Source organism: Ictidomys tridecemlineatus, chromosome 5 (genome assembly GCF_052094955.1).
Source record: "Ictidomys tridecemlineatus isolate mIctTri1 chromosome 5, mIctTri1.hap1, whole genome shotgun sequence".
In the NCBI taxonomy this organism is placed as follows: domain Eukaryota; kingdom Metazoa; phylum Chordata; class Mammalia; order Rodentia; family Sciuridae; genus Ictidomys; species Ictidomys tridecemlineatus.
In genome coordinates, this window is record NC_135481.1 from 86,739,043 (window position 1) to 86,763,154 (window position 24,112).

At 35.4% G+C, this 24,112-nt stretch overlaps 1 long non-coding RNA gene across 2 annotated transcripts in view; it reads right to left on the reverse strand.

Moving 5' to 3' along the window:
• The window catches only part of LOC144377553 (uncharacterized), a 130,718-nt gene extending 107,492 nt beyond the window's left edge, over nt 1-23,226 (reverse strand). The window contains exons 1-2 of one of the 2 annotated variants that reach the window (XR_013438549.1): nt 23,190-23,226; nt 5,430-5,510 (exon numbers count right to left, since the gene is read on the reverse strand). This is a non-coding gene — a long non-coding RNA (uncharacterized LOC144377553). Of the gene's footprint in view, nt 1-5,429; nt 5,515-23,189 lie in introns of both variants that reach the window. The other variant, XR_013438548.1, reaches the window with a different exon arrangement.
• Between the last annotated feature and the right edge of the window lie 886 nt (nt 23,227-24,112).

A 24,112-nucleotide genomic window follows, 5' to 3' on the forward strand; every position in this document is an offset into this window, starting at 1 on the left:
GATTGTTTCAGTGTCTCTGTAGGTTAGCCTCTCCAAGAATATCATTTTCAGATTGACTTCTTTCACTTAGTAACATTTAGATAGCTTTATAATTTTTATTAATTTCTGTTTATAACTGAGAAATACTTCATTATATGGATGTCCAACATTTTATTGATGTGCCTATTAAAGGACATTTTGTTTGATTCCAAATTTTGGCAAATCTGTTTTTCACTGTCATTGGTGTATAGATTGTGTGTGGGCATCTGTTTTGAATTCATTTGAATAAATGTCAAGGAACTGTATACTTTTGAAACCCACTAAAAATGTTTATTGTTCTGGATCCACATCCTTGTATGCATTGGTATCCCCTCCCCCCCCTTTTTTTTTTGGATTTTGGCCTTTCCAGTGTGTAATGGCATCTCATTGTTTTATTCGTAATTTTTCATATAATTACCATCTTCTTACCTTTTGTGTGAAATATTAAGATCTTTTGCATTCTTTTTTTTCATTGGGTGATTCATAAATTCACATATATGAATAACAGTCCTTTCTCATATATGTGTATTGCAATCACTTTTTTTGTTGGTGGGAGGTGCCAGGGAATGAAACCCAGGGTTCTTAACCACTGAGGAACATCACCACCCCCCCCCCGTTTTTTACCTTTATTTTATTTATTCATTTTTATGTGGTGCTGAGAATTGAACCCAGCACCTCACATGAGCTAGATGAGCACTCTATTGCTGAGCCACAACCCTAGCACCTCCAGCCCTTTTTTATATTTTACTTAGAGACAGGGTCTCAGGGTCTCACTGAGTTGCTTAGGACCTCATTAAGTTGCTGAGGTGGACTTTTAACTTACAATCCTCCTGCTTCAGCCTCCGAAGCCACTGGTATTACAGGAACTCAACACCATGCCTGGCTGCAATCACTTTTTTAACAGTCGAGTTTATTTTTAGAGTAGTTCTGAGTTTACAGAAAAACTGTGAGGCTAATACAGACAGTTCCTGTATACTGTAAACCCAGTTTTCCCCATTTTTAATATTAGTAACAAATATCAGTTTGATATTTAATTATTCACCAGGAAACATGAAAATTGAAACAAGATCTGAACACTATGTGTGTCCTGAGAATTAGAAAACCAAAATATCTGCCATTTAGTGACCTATACGCTGTATTTGGAGGCACTAGGTTGTTTTGCACTCATTGTCAACCTAAGAGCAAAAAAAGAATTGCACCTTTAGTTCTTGACAGTTTCAATGATTTTAATGTATGCTTCATGAAAGGAATTAGGGAGTGGGTGAAAGAATGAGCCAAATAAACTATTGAGTTCCTTTCAATTCTGTGATTCCTTTTCTTCCCAGACTCTGTGTTTTAGGTAAACTAGGACAACCTTAGGATGTGTGTCTTTATTTATGAAATGAGCAAAGACAAGTTCCAAGAACTAGAAGGTCTTCTTATCTCCTTTGAGTGCTCATTCATCCATATCTCTCATAAAAGGACTCCCTCCCTTCAAATTCATCAAAAACACAAGTAAAATATCTCTTCACATGATGTTTATAATCTTTTCTTTTTCATTGTTTATGTCTAGCCCACAGGTGATGATTTCAAAAAGTGAATATTTTTCAGGTTTTCTCTTATAATCCTACAATAAGATCAAGATTACCTTTAAAGAGTATCACCCCTAGATGTAAATACATGTAGTTTCACTTGGTACTTATAATTCCTCTTGTGAATACATTGCTTTTTATATAAAATAAAATACATTTTTACATGTTAAAATATCAACTCAAGTATCACATCTATTTCAAAACATAATGTACAAGTCAATAATTTTTGTTGTTATGAGCATAAAGATTAAAATTATGTCAATTCTCAGATAAGCATTACAATTAAGAAAAGTTTCATCCATTTATATACATATTTTTTTCCTAAATAAGATCAGCCTTGAATCCCTAAAGCCATTTATTTGTGTAGTTTCTTTCTTTATAATAGATGGTATCAAAGTATCTCATTACAGAGCAAAATTTTCTTGAGACCATGAATTTTCATATTGGTTTCACGTTTGTCACACACACAAAAAAAATGTTTTTTGGCAAGTTAGGCATTTTCTTATATATGATAGATAATATCTCAGCACGATGTAAATGCATTTTAAATCCTCCTTGGAGGTGTAGAACAACTGTGCCTATTATTATGCTGAAGGCTTTTTTAATAATGTTTCATCTTATGTCTCAGGTTAGAGACTTCACATTGTCCCTTGAATTTGTATCTGTAACTGAACTTGGGAATTTTCTATCTAACCTTAATCTAAAATTAACTTCCTTTGTATTGATTTCTCTGTTACGGATAGTATAGACATGTTCTTCCACAAACACTTCTACATCTTTCTGATATTGAGAATGACAATTTTATTATATTTTGCATTTTCCCATGTGTGTGTATTTGTTTATATGTCACTTATAATGTATGCAGGCATTTTAAATATATTTGAATATTACATTTAGCAAAAATATGCAAAATATGTTTATGAAAAGCCTACTTCCTTCCAAAATAACAAACAGTATATTTTTAAAGCTTATAATAGCATGGTACACAGATGCAAAATGTATGTAGATAAGTATTTTGATGCATTTTCACAAACTGAAATCTTTCTTGTAACCATATCCCAGAAACTCCTCATGTTCCCGCTCCAAGTCCTATGATGCACACCCCTATGGATCATTGCAATGCCAAATTCTTATGTCTTTAAAGTAACTTCTTTTTCCTCCATATTGAATGCCTTAATCTTTGACAGTGTGTAAGTTTCATTTAAATCCATGTATGTAATTTCTAGAATCTAGTAATATTTGGGATAAAAAACATCATCTGGGTAGAGGAGTCAATAATTAGTTAACTATTATAGTTAAGGCTTGTGTTTTTTAAATGCAGACAATGAATCCCAAAAAATGGTATTGGTCAATTAATATATTTAAAAGCCAAGAATATTATTGGCATGTTCTTCCATAGCTGGTGATGTCACCCAGTTACCTCCCTCTATAACTATATGCCCCTTTGGATCTGGATGCAGACCATTTTGAGAGAAAGGAGAAAAAAAACTAAAAAAACAATTTGGAGCTAAAAGCCTGAGATTGAGGTTTGGTTCTGAAATTCAATATGACTTGATAAATCAATTTAATCACCTATTGTGCCTCAAGTTTCTGAATTACAGTAAATATGTATGATGCATTCTCTCACATGGCATAAGATTCAGATACAAGAACACATTGAAAGTTCATTGTACATTTTAAAGTGTCCTGTAAACATCTTGTTTTTATCTTTGTTCATAAAATATAGAATTTCCCCCAGTGTTATGAATGCTATAACTGTTGAGGTTTAAGTACAAATACAGAACAATTCCTAGTGTTACAGAAAAAAAATCCTTATTTTCATTATGTTCCTCTAAGTTAAAATTACCATGATATTGACGTAATTGATACAGATTTCTTAACTATATTTCCTCCATATTTCAAAATTGCTGCTTTTTTGGAAAAATTCACTTGTTACCTAATTATTACCTGCATAAGATGTATTTTCAGTAATAAACCATGCATTTTTTCAAAATAAATAAGACTGGTAAGTTAAAATATCATTACTTAAATTTGTGTTGAGTCATTATCTCCTCAATATATGAAAAGTTCTTTATCAAAAAACTTAAGGAATAACACAATTGTTTCTAAACTTTTTAAATTTTATACTTATTTTACCATCAATGATCCTCGAATATAAAAATTAAATTCACTATATTGCCTGTAGGAGTTTATTCTGTTGCATTCAGAAGCTAAGATTTAAATTTTTTGTGTGTGCAGGGGAAGTTTCTAGGGATTGAACCCATAGACCAGCAGCACATGCTTGGCAAATGCTGTACCTCTCAGCTACATCCCCATTACAGAACATAAGATTTCATGAATGAAATATGTGCTGAAATCATTATCCGTGGCATTTGTTCAACACATAGAATGAAAAAAAATTAATTTGTAGAATAAAAATAAAATAAAGATGCTATTTTTATGCTTAAAATGAAAATACAAATATCCTTTTGAATGAAAAACAAAAAAAAATACTGCCTGCTTTAATTGTATATTCTAGAACTGCAAACATATGTCATAAATCATCAAGCGATTATTAGATGTTCAGAGAAGCTCTGATTATTATGCAGAAAATGGATAAAAAAGACATTGAAACTTCAATTACAATAGATGTTCCAGAAGATGCATAAGATCTCCCAGATATTGTCTCCTTACAGACACACCAAGTTGAATAACTATTCATGCACCAAACTACTTTCACAAGAGCTATGGAAGCCAAGCAAGAGTACCTGCTATTAGTATAATAAAAATGGAAAAAAAAATCCTATGTGTATATATGAATATACCACATTTAATCTCATTTGTGTATACCCAAAAGAAATTAATTTTAAAAATATTAAGGGGGGCGGGGATGGGACTGTAGCTCAGTGGCAGAGTGCTTGCCAAGCCTCTGTGAGGCACTGGGTTCGATCCTTACCACCACATAAAAATAAATAAATAAAATAAAAGGTATTGCTTCCATCTATAACTTAAAAAAATAAAAAAATAAATCTCTGGGTAAATGGCAGAAAGTTCACAGAATGAAGGACACAGAGGTTGAGGAAAGGGAAGGGGAAGGAGAAAATAACTGGGGTCTGAATTAGAACAAGATATATTTCATGCTTGTATAATTATGTCAAAACAGATTCTACTGTCATGTATAACTAAAAAGAATCAATAAAAAATGGAAAACTCACTGAAGGAAAAAATTTCTATGTGTATATATGAAGGAGGGAGGAATGTTGCCCAGTGAAACCCATTTTACCAGCTTTGCAATATGACAATTAATGGAGTGATAAATTTTGCAAAAGGGAAAGAGTTTATTCATTATTTGGCCCAATGTGAGGATGTGGAAGCTCGAAGAGTCAAATCTGCCTGTCACAGGGTAGGGTTTAGGTGTATTTATGGAATAAAGAAACAGGGTAGTTTGAGGTGTGGGGAAAGGTGCATGGAGATAGGGAAAGTGAAGTAGTCAGTGGTCTGCACATGCAAATCAAATTTCATTAATTTGGAGGTTTTTTTTTTTTTAATAGAACACATGTTCAGAAAACAGTGGTACAGCATGCTCTGGTAGTGGAGTTTTTAGCCCTCTGACATCAAAAGGTCACCCATCACACACTGTGTAGTACCAAGTGAAAGATCAGTGGTTTTTGAGTTATCTCTAAATTCTTGTAAAACAACTTAGGCAACCATTGTTATCTGACCCTTTCATTAGAGGTGTTACCTATTACAAAACTAATGGAGTGTTTTGCTTAGCTATGTGATCTCCAAAATTGATGGTAAAAGCCAGTGTAACTGGTGGGCTTGTGCAGATTTTCCCTACAATTAAAATAAAAGAGTTACCTTTTGAAGTTGCATGGTGGTCTACACCCATTTACCTCTCCTTCTCCAACTCCAAGTAGCATCCATGATGAGAGTTGCCTTCTGGCTTAAGGGAAGGAGAGAAAATTAAGTATAGGCTTTACACTTGAAACCAGTATCGGGACTGCCATGGGGAAAGCCAGTACTGGACAGAGCCCCACAACCGAAATGATAGAATGATGGAACTGCATCAGTCAGGTAGAGATTGCTTCTACCATCTCTCCACCAATCTAGGTCAGTGAAATAGGGGTTAAAACCCCACCCAATGGGAATTAAGGCATGAACACTAAGCCCAGACTTTATCTTGGAGTTCAGTGCCATGCCTGCTGCAGTGAGAGTCAGCAACAGGTAGAAGCAAAAGGCCCCACAAAGACCAGAGCTCATACATTGAGTCTCGAGACATGCTTTGGACTTAGGAAGAGACATACATACCAGTGGGGCAGACTGGTGTTTCAACCCGTATCACCCACCTTTGAGTGGGCTTGGGTCATATACCTCCCACACCCCCAAGACTGTGCAGATCCCTGTGACTCTACAGCTCAGGTGTAACGCAGCTTAACATCAGTCTCAGAGGCCAAGGGACAGTATCCATTACCCATTTCCCAACTTGAGCAGCACACTTATAGCCAGGCTTGTTCTGGCCTGCATCACCATCGACTATGGCATGAGCCTGAGATCAAGCAAATCCTGTCAATGGGAGAATTTGGCATGACTCAGGTTTTCTTTAATCTAGGTGGCCAAGGCAATCCCTTTCCATAACCAAATTCAGGCAGCACACAGTTGAGCCAGACCCCATTTGCTAGAGATAGTAAACACAGAACTTTGACATGGAACTTAGCACTAAGTTGGTAAAATCTAACACTGGGCAGATCCTAACAACCCTCATCTCCCAGACTGCCTAAAGATGGAAACTCTGTAATATGCCAGTGACAGGGGATGATATTCAATCCTGGCACATAGACTTCTATTTCAGTTAGCATCACCTGTGCTATCAGGTGGTTGGTTCCAATAGTGTGGGACCATGAGTCTACTTTAACAATTGTCAGCCTATGGTACTGCAGTTGGCAGCAGAGGCGTTGGTCTTTCTCTATTGTTGTGCAGGTCTCGGCAGGTTGTGGGCTCAGGCTGTGGCACAGTTTGGTGGCATTGGTGGCCACAGTTATAACATAGGAGCTTGAAGATTGTCCATCAACTATAATTCTGCCTAGAGTTGGATGGAATCCTGCAGTATCTGACCACAGGAAGGGGACTATGGATGAGGCATCTGAGTGAGATGGGAGAATCTTCTGGGGATGAACTACCCTTTCTAAGTATTGACCTAATTAATTCCAAACAACCCAACAACTATGGAATTCAGATGAACTCCAGCTTGAATTGCCCTATATTGCTAATATGGCAACAATATATCAAGAACAGAGTCAGCAAAACTGGACTTTGATACTGTTCAGTATTAAAATACTGGAATTGTTATAGACTCAGAATAAAACTGACAGAGATTTATTAGGGCTCATGGTTGCAGAGGGTTCAGCTCATGGTCAGCTGGCTCCAAGACAGAAATATCATGGCAGAAAGGAGTGGTGAAGGAAAGTTATTCAGCTCATGGCAGCCAGGAAGGGGTGGGGGGCAAGAGGTGCTCTCCAAGGATACACCCTTAGAGATGTATTCCTCTAACTTTGCCCTACCTGCCTACAGTTTCCACCTGTTCCCTGTAGTCCATTCACATTATTAATCCTTCAAATGAATTAATTCACCAATGAGGTCAGAGTCCTCATGATCCTGTAACTTTCTAAAATCCCCATTTTTGGACATTGTTGTATCGGCGACCATGCCTTCAACACATGAGATTTTGGGGGACATTCCAGATTCGAACCATAGCAAGCAAGTAAGATAAAGCCATTTATAATTTGGAGGAAAAATCAGTCAAAAAACAATTCTATACTTGGTTCTGAAAAATAATTAGTAAAGAAATAAAGATGATACTTAATAAACAATAAGTTCATTTGATTCAATGTATTGTAGCAAAATCCAGTGCTCAGTTCAAGAGACAGAGAAGAAATTAGTCTATTATCTCAGCATTGTAACCATCAATAGCAAGGATACTTGGTAAACCCTGGGAAGGCAAGATCAAAAAGACCCCTGTAAAGGCCCAGAAAAGAAGGTTAGTTTAGATGTAGTCCAACTATAAAGACAGTGACAGATTTGAAGTAAGGGAATAATGTATATATTCACATATTACATCTACTCTTATCTATAATTTTTCTTCTTTTAAACTGATATTGATGAAAGTTGTACAGACAAGTAGTGTCAAATTAAATAGCAATTCACCAAATTAAAATTTTTAGGGGAAAAAGTGAGGGAAGAAGTTTGGAGGGAATTTTAAATACATAATATAAGCTATACCCCTACTTCACTGAATTGATCGAGTTTACATAAAACTGTGTCAGATTTTATTCAAAATATGATTTCAGCAAGCTAGTATATTGAAAAACACAGTTAAATGTAATAAAGTTATAAAACCTAGAGATGGAAAGAATTTTTCAAACTGAAAAATGTTTCATGTTGATGGCTACATGCCTCAAAATTTCCTGAAATAAATTTTCTGTTCAACAAATCTTTTGTAGTTATTAAATTATGGATAGCAGATATGAAGCCTATAGGCAGGAGATAACTTGCCTAACAGTTCACAGAACTTGATAATCAGGAAGAAAATAATATCCAAATCTCCTGCCTCTGGGGATTATTCTTGTTTTTTTAATCATGAATTTCAATTTTAGATTTCACATGACAGATCATTTCTTAGAATTAAAATTTTATGTTAGTAAATCCATCAGGTAATCCCAGAATACATAGATTTTTAAATTCCTGAATTGAATAATTAACTATATTAATTATAATTTCAGAAGTAATCTTCTTCACCAAAAATATTTCTAATTCTTGTTTTTCTAATTTTTTTGGCTTATTCTTATTTGTTTAAAACTCATTTCTTGACCAGCTCTAATATCTTTACTTAGTCTCATTTGAGAAGAAACACCATCAACATTTGCATGTCTCATTTTAGTAGAATTCTCTTAATCCATCTTAAAAGTGAATTATTTCCTCCAATTTATTCTGAAAGTATACCTTTTTATTAGCACGTTGTTTATTATAGAATTTAGGAACTTAGCTATTGTTAACCTAGTCTCTTCACATTAACATTTTGACAGTGTATTTTGCAAAACTTTTTAATAATTTACAAAGAAAATCTCTATTAAATTGTTGAAATACCATCATTTGGGGTTACAGTTGAGATACAAGATACTTGACCAGATGCTGTGGGAAAAACTCCAAGGAAGGTGTTGTTTGCATGCCTGTGGAAAGAATACCTAAATAAAGACATTCCAATAAGGAGAAGGCTTTGGAACAGTGACAAAGCAACCTATAAATGAGGGCATGTCAAATTTAAATTCAAAATAATGCTGGGTGAAGGTCCACGGTGCGTAGTATAAGTCATGTGCTATTATATTTTCATCTAGCCTAGTACCGCCAACATGAACCCCTCCCATCACCATAAGAGTTGTTTGTATTTTATGTTGTCACTGCAAACCTACCTTGCTGTAGGAGATTTTGGGATTTCTGCAAAGTGAAATTAAATAACAATTCACTAAATTAAAAGTTTTGGGGGAAAAAGTGAGGGAAGAAGTTTGGAGGGAATTTTAAATACATAATATAAGCTATACCCCTACTTCACTGAATTGATCGAGTTTACATAAAATTGTCAATTCTACATTCTACATTCTCTGTCAATTCTGACTTCAGCCTGGAACACTCATCCTCTGAATTTTCCTCAATTTAGCAACTTTTCATTCTGTTGTCATTGTTTTGCTGTGAATTTTATGCTGTTGATGGGTTTTATGAGCAGATCTATTCACCAACATCTATCTTTGCTTAAAGGAAAATTCTTTTTTTGTTTTTTTTGTTTTTAATTTTTAATATTCATTTATTTTAGTTCTCGGCGGACACAACATCCTTGTTGGTATGTGGTGCTGAGGATCGAACCCGGGTCGCACGCATGCCAGGCGAGCGCGCTACCGCTTGAGCCACATCCCCAGCCCCTTAAAGGAAAATTCTTACACTTCAGATGAGTATTAAATTGGTCCAAAATTCTCTGCCAACATGTACTGAAAGAGCAGAACATAACCTCTTATGAATTTGTTCTGAAATTCATTGGCATTTAATGTTAGATCAGAAGATAGGTTGGATCAGAAGAGTAAAGATACTGCCTCCAGAAAGTCATTTGCTAAAAATATTCTTGGTTTTGGTAATATAAGAAGTAAATATCTTTTACACTAATATATTATCATGATTCTTTAGCATTTTTCTAATTATCAGTTAAAGAGTGTAAAGATTTCAAAGCAATTTGATACAAATGTCATTTCATATAATGTTATTTAAAGGCAAAGGTCATTTCAAAGTTAATGGCAAAACAGTTCCTCCAGGAGTCAACAAGACAGCAGCTTTTCTTAGCTCATTCAGGCTGCTATAAAAAAATGCTATAATTTAAGTCACTCACAAATAGAAAATTCATTTCTCACAACTCTGGAGACTCAATGAAACCTGATTCATAGATAGTACCCTTTCACTGTGTCCTGACATGGAGAAAAGGACTAACTTGCTCTCTGGGGTCTCTTTTATATGGACACTAATCCCATTTATGAAGATTCCTCTCTCATGACCTGATTAATCATATCCCAAAGATCCTACCTCCTAATATCATCACCCTGGGAGTTAGTAGTCCAATGTATGAAATTCATGGGGATATGATATTCAGACCATAACAGAGAAGTTCACATGTGGGACAATTTCAGCATGTAGGTAAGGTGGGGCAACTAGTGAGAGCGTGAAAGGGTCGGGGGCCAAAGTCCAACTATGGGTATTGGGACATACACACAAAAAAATGAAAGGAAGGAAGGAAGAAAGGGAGGGAGGGAGGATTGATGGATGGATTAAGGAAAATTATGACCATGGAAAAGAAGTTTGCCATTAGTAGGAAATGCTTTCCTCTCCCCAAATAAAAACCACCTTCTTGGGTGACAAAAAATTATTTAGTTATAATTAAATTATTGCACAGACTAAGGATAAGAAGGAAGAGGAGGGGGAGAAGAAGGAGGAGAGGAGAGGAGGAGGAGGAGGAGGAAGAGGAGGGAGGCAGTAACAGAGGAAGAAAAAGAAAAAAGAGGGGAAAAAAACAGAGAAAAGCAATATTCTTTTTCTTTCCTAGGTAATAGTGATTAGCTAGACTTGTTAGAACCTTACAAACTTTTATGTTCATTCACTCTTGGAGTGTCAACTCCTACCTGTAAGTTCATGTAGCTCTGAGATAAGCTTCCAGCCTGACTGTGATTCTGAACTTCCTTCCAGATACCCAAACACTGATGTTACAAAGATACCATACAAAAAAAAAATGACCTTATTGATATTATCTACAATAGTGGCTTCCCTTACTATCCAAGGATAATTCAGTGTATAGCATCTACAATCTTAAATCTTCAATTTTCAGATAATTGTATGTAAATAGCATAAGGGTTTAAGATATGAGAAGTTACTTTTCATTTATAATTTGCAGCAAGTGCTACCAATTTTCTATTTAAGGGCAAATAAGATTTTCAGACTAGGCTCATGAAATTTAAAAACTTCTGTTGATTTAAATTATCAAAACAAATAGTCCATGAAGTATTAAAATTGCTAAATGAATTGCATAAATGACTGAAGTTTTAAGAATACTGTCATAGTTTTAGAAGACCCTCAACATGGTGTTCCCTGCTCTTTTCATCTTCACTGCTTACTGTCTCTGCTTGAATCTTATGCCCCAGGATTGGTTATGATTTCTTGTGCACACACCACACCATACCCACTTGATTTTTCTAGTCCCACGTACTCTGTTTCAAATTCAGCTCTGTGCTGCCACATTCCCATGCCCACTTATTTGCCTAACAAATGTTTACCCTTCCTTTCGTATTCCTCTTAAGTTCTCTCCCCCAACAGCTCTTCCTCTTAAGTTCTTAATGTGCAAAGACATTTTCCATTCCCTTTGTATCTCTAGGCATTTGAGACAAAGCTTCAATCAGACCAGGAAATTTACAAATTTTTTTTTAATGAATGATTCTTTTTCTATATTAGAAATTAATATGTAATAGAACAGAAATATTAGTAAATCTCATCTTTCTGCGTTGGATAGCAGTTCCAGCAAAAGATTTCTGTTGCCTGTATTTGCTTCTCAAACTCTAAACAGAAATTTAGAAGTCTGAAGCATCAACTGTCTCCAGATGTTGCTTCCAGAAGCCAAAAGCTCATCTTTATGGCCTACCCTCAATTCTAACTGCTTTCCATTATATATTCTCTCTTTTCAAAGAATCTCTTTCATTTAAAATTTAAATCTATCAAACCTTCTGTCCTGCATCACAGGATGTAGGAGACATTATTCCAAGGCCTGTGGCTTAATAGGTAGATGAGCAAATGTCCCTTCCTCCTCAACGTGCTGTGTCAAAGATTTCTAAGGATAATTTAGTCTAACACTCCACAAGAGGTGGGAGTATTTGCCAATGATTCTGTTTCCTGGAAGAGAATTTCAAGTTTTAGAACACAGCATTGTATCAATTACTTATAATTAGTCTTTGGCATTCAAAACCAGAAAATTTTAGTCTGAATATGACTTTGAATAGCCTCCTGATATCTGTAATCTTTCCTCAAAAAAATCCTTTGTATCATGTGATGGTTTAATTCACAGGGATCTTGACCGCCTTTTTCTTCCAGAAGATATCACACTGGTTTATGATACTGAAGACTTGCTGATCAGAACTAATGAGCTAAAGCTCTAGACTTATTCTTAAAATGTGTGTATCAAAAGGTAGAGAATAAATATGACAAAAAAAATCAGGGGCTTTCTATCTCAGTGAAATTTCTAAGTGTCCAGGGGTATAGAGCTTATTGAGTTATCCCTTCTAACCTGAAGGCTGAGTTGTTGCATCTGGTTCCTCTAACAATTGAGCAAGAGATATGTGTCTATTGGACCTCGGTGAATATTGGAAACAACATATTCCTTAGTTGAGTGTGTTATTCTGGCCCATTTATGGAAACTGAATAATAACTGAATAACTGAAAAATCTACAAGTTTTGAATGGAGCCCAGGACAATAGGAGGTTCTTCAACAGGTCCAGCTGATGTGTAGAATATTCTGCCACTTGACTCATATGCTCCAGAAGATGAAGGTTAGTAATGAATAGGGATACACTTTGCAGCCCGTGGTAGGCCCCTAGAGGTGAGTCACTGTGCAAGCCCCTAGAGTTTCAGAGTGGAGCTCTGCCATCTTTGTAGAAAAATTATACTTCTTTTGAGAAATGGTTCTTGACCTGACACTGAATATTAATAGAGGAAGACTGAATGCCTAACTAATGACCACAAAGTTACAGTGGGGCCTTAACTTCCTCCGAGGAACTGGATGTTATTAAATCCACTGAGCCCTAAAATTGGGCATGCACAACAGCACTCTATCATCATCAGATGAAGGTGGTTTATACTTGATCAGTTCTGGGCAGGCTCTGAAGATATGAGTAAGTTACATGAAGAAGTAACACAAATATTCATGGCCCTCACTCCTGCACCACTATTTTATCCCTCTCAGGTGCACCTGTGCCTCATGAAGAGTCCCCCCAAATCAGCTGACAAATGAAGAGAAGATTAGGACCTTATTTATACATGTTCTGTGGAATATGCAGGCACAGACTCAAAGTGGACAGCTGTAACACAACATCCTCTTTTGGGGACAACTCTAAAAGAGAGTGGTCAAAGAAAATCTTCCCAGTGGTTAAAATCCAACATTCCATCTGGCTCTCCACTTTGTTTGAAAACAGAAATAACCGAATGTTCAATTATATTAATTCTTGAGCTGTATCCACTGGTTTGACTGGATATTCAGGGGCTTTGAAGGAACTTCATCAGAAAATTTGTGAGTGAATAGACCTCTCGTAATATGTAGGAAACATGATGATTTTTATCTGTATCCCATGTGAATTGAGCAAAGAAGGATTTTAATAATCAAACAAATAATCTGTAGATATCAGTCATCCTATTTCTCCATTAAGTCCTGTATTTATCCAATGGATTCATGAACAAAGTCTCAGAGAGAGACATGATTCATGGGCTGAGCAACATGGACTCCCATTTACCAAGGCCATTTGTGCTATTATCACTGTTATGTGCCCACTCTGCCAGTAGCAGAAGTGCACACCAAATCCCTGATATGGCACATTTCCCCAGGGTGATCAGCCAGCTCTCTGGTTGCAGGTTGATGATACTGAACTGCTTCCATCATGAAAGGCAAAATATTTTCCTTATGTTGGAACAGGCCCTGTGGATATGGATATACTGAGCTTGCATATAAAAATTATGGCCCATAGGCTTGTGGAATACCTCAGCCATTATATTGCTAATCCATACAGCAATGCTTGTTTCTGACTGAAGAATTTATATTACAGCAAGATAAGCATGACAATGAGATCATGCTCATGGAATTCATTAGCCTTACCATGTTCCCACCATCCCGATGCAGCTGGATGACATAACAGAATAGCCTTCTGAAGACACATGTAGGTAGCAATACCTTGCAGAATTGTGTGAGTTTGCCAGGAGGCTATATATACCTTCAGTCAGCATATGATCCATGGGATTGTTTCTACCACATCCAGAATACAAAGGTCCAGGAATAAAGGGGTAGAAATAAGAGTAGTATCACTCACTAGCATCCCCGCTAACAAAATTTTGGCTCTCTAATCCTGTGACTTTATGTTTTCCTAGCCCATATATCTTAGATCCAGAGGGAGAAATGCTCATACCAGAAAACACAGCATTGGTCCATTGAACTGGAAGTTAAGATTGCTGACTGCTTGGCCACTTTGGATTTCTCATGTAGCAGCAACAGGCAAAGAAGGAATTATTCCACTGACTGGGAGAATTGATCCTGACTACCAGGGAGTGTATGGACTGCTGCCCCACTATAGAATTAAAGAAAACTTTGTCTGGAATACAGGAAATCCCTGAGAGCATGTCTCAGTGCTACCATTCTCTTTGTGATAAGTACCCCCAAAGATGTTAAAGTATCAGCTCCAGAACCTGTGAGTAGCTTATGTTACATAGAAAAAGGGAATTGGGGACCAGAAAAAAATAATGTTGCCTATCAGCTGACCTTAAAATAAAATTATTATCCCAGATTACACAGATAGGCCCAAAGTAATAGTAATAATCCATAAAAGCAGATGTGAGAATTTTAATTACCTCAGATGTGTTGATCTCTCTTCAAATACTTTTTATCCAAACATTTTGAAAGAACCATTCTCTTTCTATTCAAGAGTGCTATTTCTTTATTTACACAATTATAAATGGACATATTCCAGCCTGCACGTTCATAGGGAAGCACTGCCTGATTCAGTATAATCTTTGTATCATATGCTTGTCACAAGTGTGTTTTTAATAGTCTGTTTGTGATTATCTGATTAATGTCTACCTGTTTTGTAGAGAAGCTCCTGGATGGTCAAGGCTCATGCTTGCTTTTCGTTACCATTATTATCATAATTCTAAAGTCATCAAGAGCAATACCATGACAGTAATAGGTATTATAGATATTTACTAACTTAATAAGTTTCAAAAGGAAAAAACATACATTTTAAAAAGCACAAGAATCCAGGTGTGGTGGAGCATGCCTCTAATCCCAGCCACCTGGGAGGCTGAAGCAGGAGGATTGCAAGTTCAAAGCTGCCTCAGTAACTTAGCCAAGCCCTGAGCAAAGCAGTAAGACCCTGTCTCTAAACAAAATATAAAGAAGGGATGGAGATGTGGCTCAGTGGTTAAGCGCCCTGGGTTCAATCTCAGCTACTAAAAATAAATAAATAGACAGATAGATAGATATATAGATAAATAAGGCACAAGAAATCAATAACATTAACTGAGTAGTAACATGTGGTAAAAAAAATGCTCACTATATCATGCTTTATTTTATTTAATCTTTAAAATGGCCCAATGAAAATAGCATACTCATTATACAAGTGAGAAAATAGAGGTTTTGAAAGTATAAATGGAAAGGAAGTCTATAAACAACCCCGTCACCCGCTGTGCACCCCTTTAATAGAATTAGGGCATGTTACTCTTGGAGCTATGTGATCATCCAGGTTGGGCACATCATCATCACCAGGAAGGGCCACAGGCAGAGAAGGAATGGCTAAAACTCTTTAAAAAAAAATACAAAAAACAAAAAACATTCTCTGACCAGCACTCACACATATCCCCAAAGATAAATAAAATTATTTTAGAACCATCCAGGAATGGTTAAAATTACTGGCTTCAGCCTCCTAGATGTGGAGACAGTTTTTCTGTCCACATCCAGACTAAAGGAATGAACCAAGGAAACAAGTTCTCTCAATTTATGTTACTGCCTCCAACAAGGTTTCATTATTAATGGAAATTGTTATTGAAAAACTTTTTCCCCCATGTGTTGTTTATATTCCTGTTTAAATTCAAATTTGAGCCAGCAGCAAGGGAAATAAGATTATTTGAAGTATATGGCAAAAATCTCATATGCTGAAGCCTGATTTATCAAGAAGCGCAAACCCTGAATTACACACCTCCCACTTACTCTAAATTGAACTGCCCACATCTTTGTGGGGCTGCCCACAAGGTGTCTAATGAGTTATATGCCAGTGCTTATTTAACAAGAAAAGAAACCAAATAGAGCGTAACTGAAACCTGGGTACATTTTGTTTTTGTTTTGTTTCAAAGAGCTGTCAGATATTTCAGTCCAATCTTAAAGTTGTTGCTTCCCTTTATTGCAAGTCGACTTCAGAATTTTAGTTACCTCTTGCTACAAAAGGTTTCAGTTTACAGGGTGGCAGGAAGAATGAAGATCGATGGTTGCTGGGTCTGGTTGGTCATACCAATTTGTACTGCAATCTAGGTGCTGCAGTCTCTGAAATTTGAGTTTAAGCGTGTGCTTTGCAGCTTTAGAAGAAAGATGTGGTCTGCATACAGCTGTAGATCAACACCACTAGTTTATTCACAGGATCGGGCATCCATCAAGCTTGTGCACATGGGCATTTCATGGGTTAGAGAAAGGAAAAAGATGGGAGAAGAGGAGGGAAGAAACAAGATAGGGAAGGAAGGAATGAGGGAGACGGGAGGAAGAAAGAAGAAAAGGGAACACAGAAAGGCAGGATTGTGATATTCATTTTCTTCAAAGGGCCAAGTAACAGTTGAATCTCTCAGATAACAAATCACAGTTCCTTTGTCAAAAAAAAAAAATCATCCATTTAACATTAAAAGCATTATTAACACTATTACTTAATAAACATGTTTAATGAAAATCTTATAATAGCTAAACTCCAATATATACTGAATATTAAATGCATGTGCTGTATTTTTGCTGGAATGCATTTCTAATTAATCCAAATTAATTGGCTTTGAAATCCTTCCTTTGAGACATTGTGTTTCTGATTTGGACCCCTTAAAACTGTAATTTTGAAATATTTACATTAGAAGGATTCCTTATAATTCACAATCTAATTTTTTATTCCCAAATAATCACACTAAATTTGAAATGGAATCACAAATAATCACAATAAGTTCGAATTTTTTTTAATTTACATATTAAGAAAAAGTAAACAAAGGGTTAGAAAGTCCTGTAATTTTGTAATGCAACCATATTCCAACATTCAATGATTTTTGTTTCTTCCTTTGCCTTTGAGTCAACATCTAACATGCTATTTTACACATAGGAAATTTGATTGCTGGCTTTCCTGCCCCATGAAAGCCAAAGAAAGGCTATAGGACTGGACTTCTTTGCTTTGCAGTGGAGGAACATTTCTACAGCTCATTTTACAAATGCAAAGATCATGCGCAGTTTTGACCTGGAAGTGCCTGCAAAGGGGAGAATGGGGTTTGTAGGCTAAAATTTCCCCTGTTTGCCAAAACACAAATATGCTTTTTGTGTTTATTTGTTTGTTTATACAAGGCAAATATTTCAAAGGAATTATTTTCTCTTAGACTGAGGCTGTATTTAGGTTCAGTTAGTGCTAATGTATTAAACATAGCCATCTAGAAAGAAATAGGTACCTTTTCTTTACTTTGTTTAAATAATAAGAGCAGAGTGATTACATAAACTAACCATCTTCCAGATGGGGAAATTATTTTGAATATATAAGATTAGAATTAACACATTTACTTAATAAAGAGAAATTTTCTTGGTTTATATTAGGTATTTAGAAAAGTATTATTTTATCTGAAACAACCTAAGAAAACACTCTTGGCTTTCTTTATAGGTTAGGTTTTCTTCTGACACCAAAGAGAGGTCAGGAGAGAGGTGAAGATGGCATGTGAATTAATATTTTTAATTCAGATGAGAAATGCCTTCCTCTGAGTCATGAAGCAGAGGAGCAAATAGATATGTTCAGATGCATACAGACACATAAAATCATGCTTGAAGACACTATCACAGTTTTCTCTTCCATTTTAGAGAGGAAGACAGTAAAGACTATAAGAAAAGGACATTTATTTTTAGTAAAGATTCATAGTCAATGATTAATTATTGGCAATTCATGTTGAAGTAAACATCATATCCATCAGCTTAGAAATAATTGCAATCTCCCATATTCTGGTCATGAAGTCATTATCCTGTTTCCTCTGACTCTAAAGAATCAGTTTAATAAAATGGCTTCATAACACTGAAGACTGTTCTAAAGAGTGTTCCACTCAGTTGGGCATGGTGCTGTATTACAAATCACAGAGGCTCTGGAGGCTGAAGCAGGAGGATCGCAAGTTCAAAGCCAGCATCAGCAATTTAGTGAGGGCCTGAGCGACTAGTAAGACCCTGTCTCAAAATAAAAAAAATAAAAAGGGCTGGGGAGGCTGATCTGTGATTAAGCGCCCCTGAGTTCAATTCCTGATACAAAAAAAGGAAAAAACAATAGTGTTCTCTTCATACATTTTTATTTTTAACCATGACCAACATTAAGTCACTAGATAAGTTGAGGAGTTGCAGGTTTCTTACTTTTCTCTTGATATTTCTTTGATATTTGAAAAAATATATCAAATATGATTTTTAATGTGATTTTCTTGTTTGCCAGGCCTGCCTCTAGAGTGTTCCAAAGCAATATCTCAAACACTAACACTCCATTAGCACCAGACTTTAATACATAGTCTCCATTTCATTTGTTCATATTTTCTTGAATATTTTGAATAGGAATTGTTTGAACAGAAACATTGGAATATTTAATATAGTCTTTAAACAGCCCAAATACAGAAAAAAAAAAAAAACGTTCCCCTTAAATGGAATTGTGAATTTTGCTGAGCATTCAGAGTAGCTGAATATATGACACTATTCTGAATTAGTTCTTTAGATTTCATTAAAGTATTATATTTAATAAGTTAAATATCTCTGTTCCTAATTTAAAATGGTAATGAGAATCTTAAAAAGCAGCACAATGAGGAATATCAGGGACATGCGTGTCAACTTTAATAAAAGGATTTTTTATCCTTGCTTTAGCTTTGATTTTGTTCTTTTCACAAAAAAAAAAAAACTAACAGTGGACTCTTGACATTAAAAAAGAAGGCTGTAATATAAAGTATAACGACTTTGGAGATGAATTGGCTCATGTATATTTGGCTTTGATATTTAGAATCCTAAGAGATTCTAAACAAGAAATAAGCTTCAAAAACATATATAAAAAAAGATATAGTCATTGGACCTGAAACAATTCCTTTTTGTGATTATTACAAGTATTACAGAGAGATCTACTTGTAATAAATTAAATCCCTTTGGTCAAGAATTTACCATTGCCTGATGGCTTTCGTAGAGTATTTTTAACCACTTTGGTATTTTGCTATATGGTAAGTGATCCTGTATTATTTATTAGAACATTCTCTTCTCATATAAAATGGCTTGCCCAAAACTGCACATGACTATGTAAAAGGAATTACTTCAAAATAGTTCTGTAAAACCTGATGATTACGCCATGATGTATGGAAAGAAGTAAGTTGTCTTTAAAAACATTATTGACATTATCTATCTTTTTTTCATATTTTAGGGCCAGATAGTATTATAAGGCAATAATGTAACATAGGGCAGTAATAAGAAGGTCAGTTAGAGTTTAAGATGTCAGTTTCATCTGGAAGAACATTCAACTGAGGAAAGCCAGGGAGGGCTTGGAGTTGGGGCACAGGCAGGTGGATTCCAAGGCCACAAGAGGGCAGCAGATGGTGTGAAACTAATGAACTAAGCTGATGTGTGTGGGATGACTAGAGTAGTGAAGGTTTGTCAAAAGAGAAAGAGTCTCCAGACTGAAAATGAAAAAGAAAATGAAGAAGGGAGGGAGGGAGGGAGGGAGGGAAGGAGGGAGGAAGGAAAGATGGCAAGAAAGACAAAGGACACCCAGGTTAGTGCATGGGGGATGTGCACATGTGGTCAATAGCTAAATGGTTGTGCTGCTCAAGGCGAAAATACATAGAAGTTTCTAGTTCTGTCCAAATCTAACTCTAATATGTGTATGAGTGGAAACCTCCTCCTGCATACAAAAAGAGCTTTGATCTGTGGTGTTTGTTTTCCTCACTTCCTATCATTTCTTCTCTCCAAAGTAATTAGCCCTCCATCAAAAACCTGCCCCTGTGTCTCCATAGGCCTAATCCAGGAGCCAGAAGTTCACTTTTCTAAATTGTTTGATTTTTTTAAAAAAATAATTTTCAATCATTTCTTGCCAAAGGTTATTCATCTCCACTATGGTCAACACACCACTAGAGAACACAAGGTCTGCATATTAATTAATTGAGCACAGTTTTTCCCAAAGAACACAAGAGCACACAAACACCATAATTTACTGTTCTGCTTTCCCTGTGCAATTAATCTGTCATTAAGCTACCATATTTGTTTTGTCATGTTTGCCTCAATAATACTGAATCAAATTTAAATTCTGTTCATGCTGCTAGATATATAAAATTATATATAGTAAATGATAACATTTTTAACAGATCAACCTTTTATTCCTTTCATATTTTCATAACATCCTCATTAAATAGATAAATAAATAAATATTTTGGGAAGTCACCTAAACTAGTACAGAATTTAGATTATAAATTACAGACCAGGTCTAGATATTCAGTTCTCACCATTATAAGGAACTTGCAAGTTTGTTAGAATTTAGAATACTGAATATTTGTTCAAGTCCCTCCCAATTGTCTGGACTCAAGTGTCCAAGAAAAGGAGAAAGAAAATTAGGAAAATATGTCATAATTATATTAACCAATACACACCAAATACCTATAGGCAACAACATTTTCTATATATATTGCTTTCTAAATCAGTCATGTACAAAGCTTTAAAAAGAACGATAGATCCTCATGACAAAACATGGTTTCACCTCTTTTGCTTTCACCTGTTTTCTATCAAATATTCTCAGTTTGAACAGGAAAATGATCCAAGCTTGGGTCTCAAAATGGAAAAATAAAGTTTCATGAAGAAACTCTGTAATACATGAAACTATAAATAACTCACAGATCACTATGAGGGGAAAGTAATGCTTTGTTCAATTCAGAACAGTTGCTAACTTTGAGGAAAATAATGAACACTTATTATATACCAGCATTCTTCTAAGTGCTTTAGATGTATTACTCATTTTAGTCTTAAACCAACCCTATAATTTGACCTTATTATTAGCATATCAATTTTACAGTTGAGGAAAATAAGACAAGTAGAGTAAGTCACTTGTCTGTAGTCATACAACTAGAAAGTGGATTCTTACTGCAAAACTAGTGTTTTGTGAATATTGGTCTCACTGGTAGAGACTATGGGGTGAAGACAAAAGCTGCTGCATCTACAGAAGTACCTGGTTTCCAGCCCTTTCAATTAGTAGAGAATAGGAAGTTGAGCAAAGTAACCATTGGCTACTAGAATAAAAGCAGAGTTTTAACCATAGGAAAGAGGGAGGGAGGTCCATGTCTCACAAAATAAGTTGAGAAATTAGCACAAAAGTAGCTAATTTCTCAATCATATCTGAAATCTTTCGCATTTTTTTAAATTTTCATGTAATTTTCCTTCATAGTTTTTCCAGAGTATTTTTCTGACCACAATTCTTAAAATAATGGAAAGAAATTTGGACTGAATTGGGATACACAGATTTAGAACAAGGTTCTCCACTCTGTGGGAACAAATAGGATCTCTTCATATAAAATCGTGAGTGTGTGTGTGTGTGTGTGTATGTGTATACTATATATTTTAATATATATATATTAAAATGAAATTGGGCAATGAGTCTCTTGCACCTCTTTTTAAGTCATTATAATTCAGCATATTAATATGTATATGAGGTCTTTTTGTATTCACTTATTTTGTTGTATGCTATGCCCTGGGAGAAAGACAGGGAGAAAGCTTGGCCACACAGTTAGTTCTTGGCAATGTTGTTTCCAAATAATTGTCTCCATGTTCCAATTTCTGGCCTACCTAGGTAATCCAGCTCTTTGAAAGATGTTTTTTCACCCAGTAAAAATGAAGCTTTTCAGAGCCATTTTGTGTGTGGATGAGTGAGTACATGTATATGTTTGTTTCTTATTAGGTCAATGGATTGTCTTATTGTGGTTAATAATGGTGCCTTACTCTAAATTAGCATGCTTTTAACTTTCAAAGTCAATGTCCACTTGTCCTTCACTCCAGTAGCTCACATTCAGTTGGACAATAAATGCAACCAGTTCTAGCAATCTCTCTCTCTCTCTCTCTCTCTCTCTCTCTCTCTCTCTCTCTATATATATATATATATATATATATATATATATATATATATATATCTCCCAGGTTTCTCTGTCTTGTTAGTGTTTTCATCATTACAATGTAGACTTTTATTACTCTTCTGGGCCGTTAAATCAAATTGCACCTTATTTCCCATCTTTCCAGCTTTCTCCACTCAAATCCATCTTCCAGGAAACTGTCAAAAGAATCTTCCTAAGCGTGACTCTGATCATGTTACTTTTCTCCTCGAAAATCTTCAGTGATGACCATTTTTTACCAAATCAAATGTGAACACATGACAATGTGATAATGGCTCTCTGGAGTATGACACATAGCACACTCTGAAGAGGCAAAGTGGAATTCAAGAGAATCTGAACTGTGCGCAACACACCAAGCTATGGCATTCCTTATTTTCTTCATGTATAAATTTAGGATCGAACTGCTAACCCTGAGATCACCTTCTAAAACAAGTATTTGGTGAAAGTACCTCTATTTTTCTGCTTCAGCCATCAAATATCACCAACATGAACAAAACTGCTGGCTATTCCTACACTATAAACCATATTTCTAGCCCACATGCTTATGTTCATGGACTCTTTCTGTCTAACTTTCCTCTTGCTAAAGATTCAATCAAGACTCTCCCCATCATTAGGTTATGCATAAATTACCATACAGAAGTTCTCTACAGTGTCCCCAAAGCTCTTATGAAAATCATTACATTCTCCTTACTTATGCCTTTGGTCCCCATTCAAATTAAGCACCTATCAGGAAGAGACTATGTTTCTTTCATCTTTTTATCTCCCCACGACTTTGTTCATTATAGGTTTTCAACAAATAAAATGACTTAATGAATTATGCGTCACGAAAGTTAAATAATAAGAAGTATTTGTGAAAAAAATACATCAAATGAGATTAATGTGCTTTGATGAAGTTTCAGAAGAAAACTCACCTACCTCTCCTGTGATGATTCCCTGAGACGGGAACTCTGAAAGGACACTGGCAACTTACAGTCACAGAGGGGGAGGAAAACTCCCATGTGACTTGCTCTGTGTCATCAAAAGAACTCCTCTGGCACCAATAAAATCTCTAAAGAAAGACTGTGGAACACAGCTGTGTGAGACCTTGAAAAGAAGATATTTCTAAGAATCAATTTGACTCTTTTAGAATGATTAAAAGAATGTATCCTTATGAGGATTCAGTTTTGAAAATGAAAAAAAAATGTAATGATACTTACTTAAGCACACTTATTTAATTAAAAATAAGAAACTGATAAGAACGTATCATCTTTAAAAATAATTTGGGAGGAGAGTGTTTTTTCTCTGTAAAGGAGAAGAATTCAGTATGAAGCTATTTAGATATGTCACGAAATAAATGTCTCCTTTTCTCTCCTTAGATAATACTGATAATTATATATCTTAGAATAAAGGTCTTAACCCAAAATTTATGCAATTCAACTAAAGCAATTGTTAAAAATATATCATTTTCCACTTGTCTTTCCTTAAAAAAAAAGCAAAAAGTTTAACATTAAAAATGAAAAAGCCAATCACAAACAGGAAGACAGACTTCCCAAAATGATATCAAAAATCACCATCTAATTTCGAAAAACATTAATATTTGGTATAACAATCTCTAAACACAACATACAATGCAATTTCCCTCAGAATATTCTCACTTTGAAGTGTTTTGCCTATGGGATTTCTTCTGTCTCCAGGCTATGTCCTTGTACTACATCCCACCTCATTAGCCATGACTTTTTCTGGAACAATAAGAAAAAGTAAAACAATGAAAATTATAAAGAGAGATCATTCTGACTTATTAAGTCTCAAGAAAATTTTCTCAGGTGTATGATGCCCTACAGAATCATTTGATTAGAATA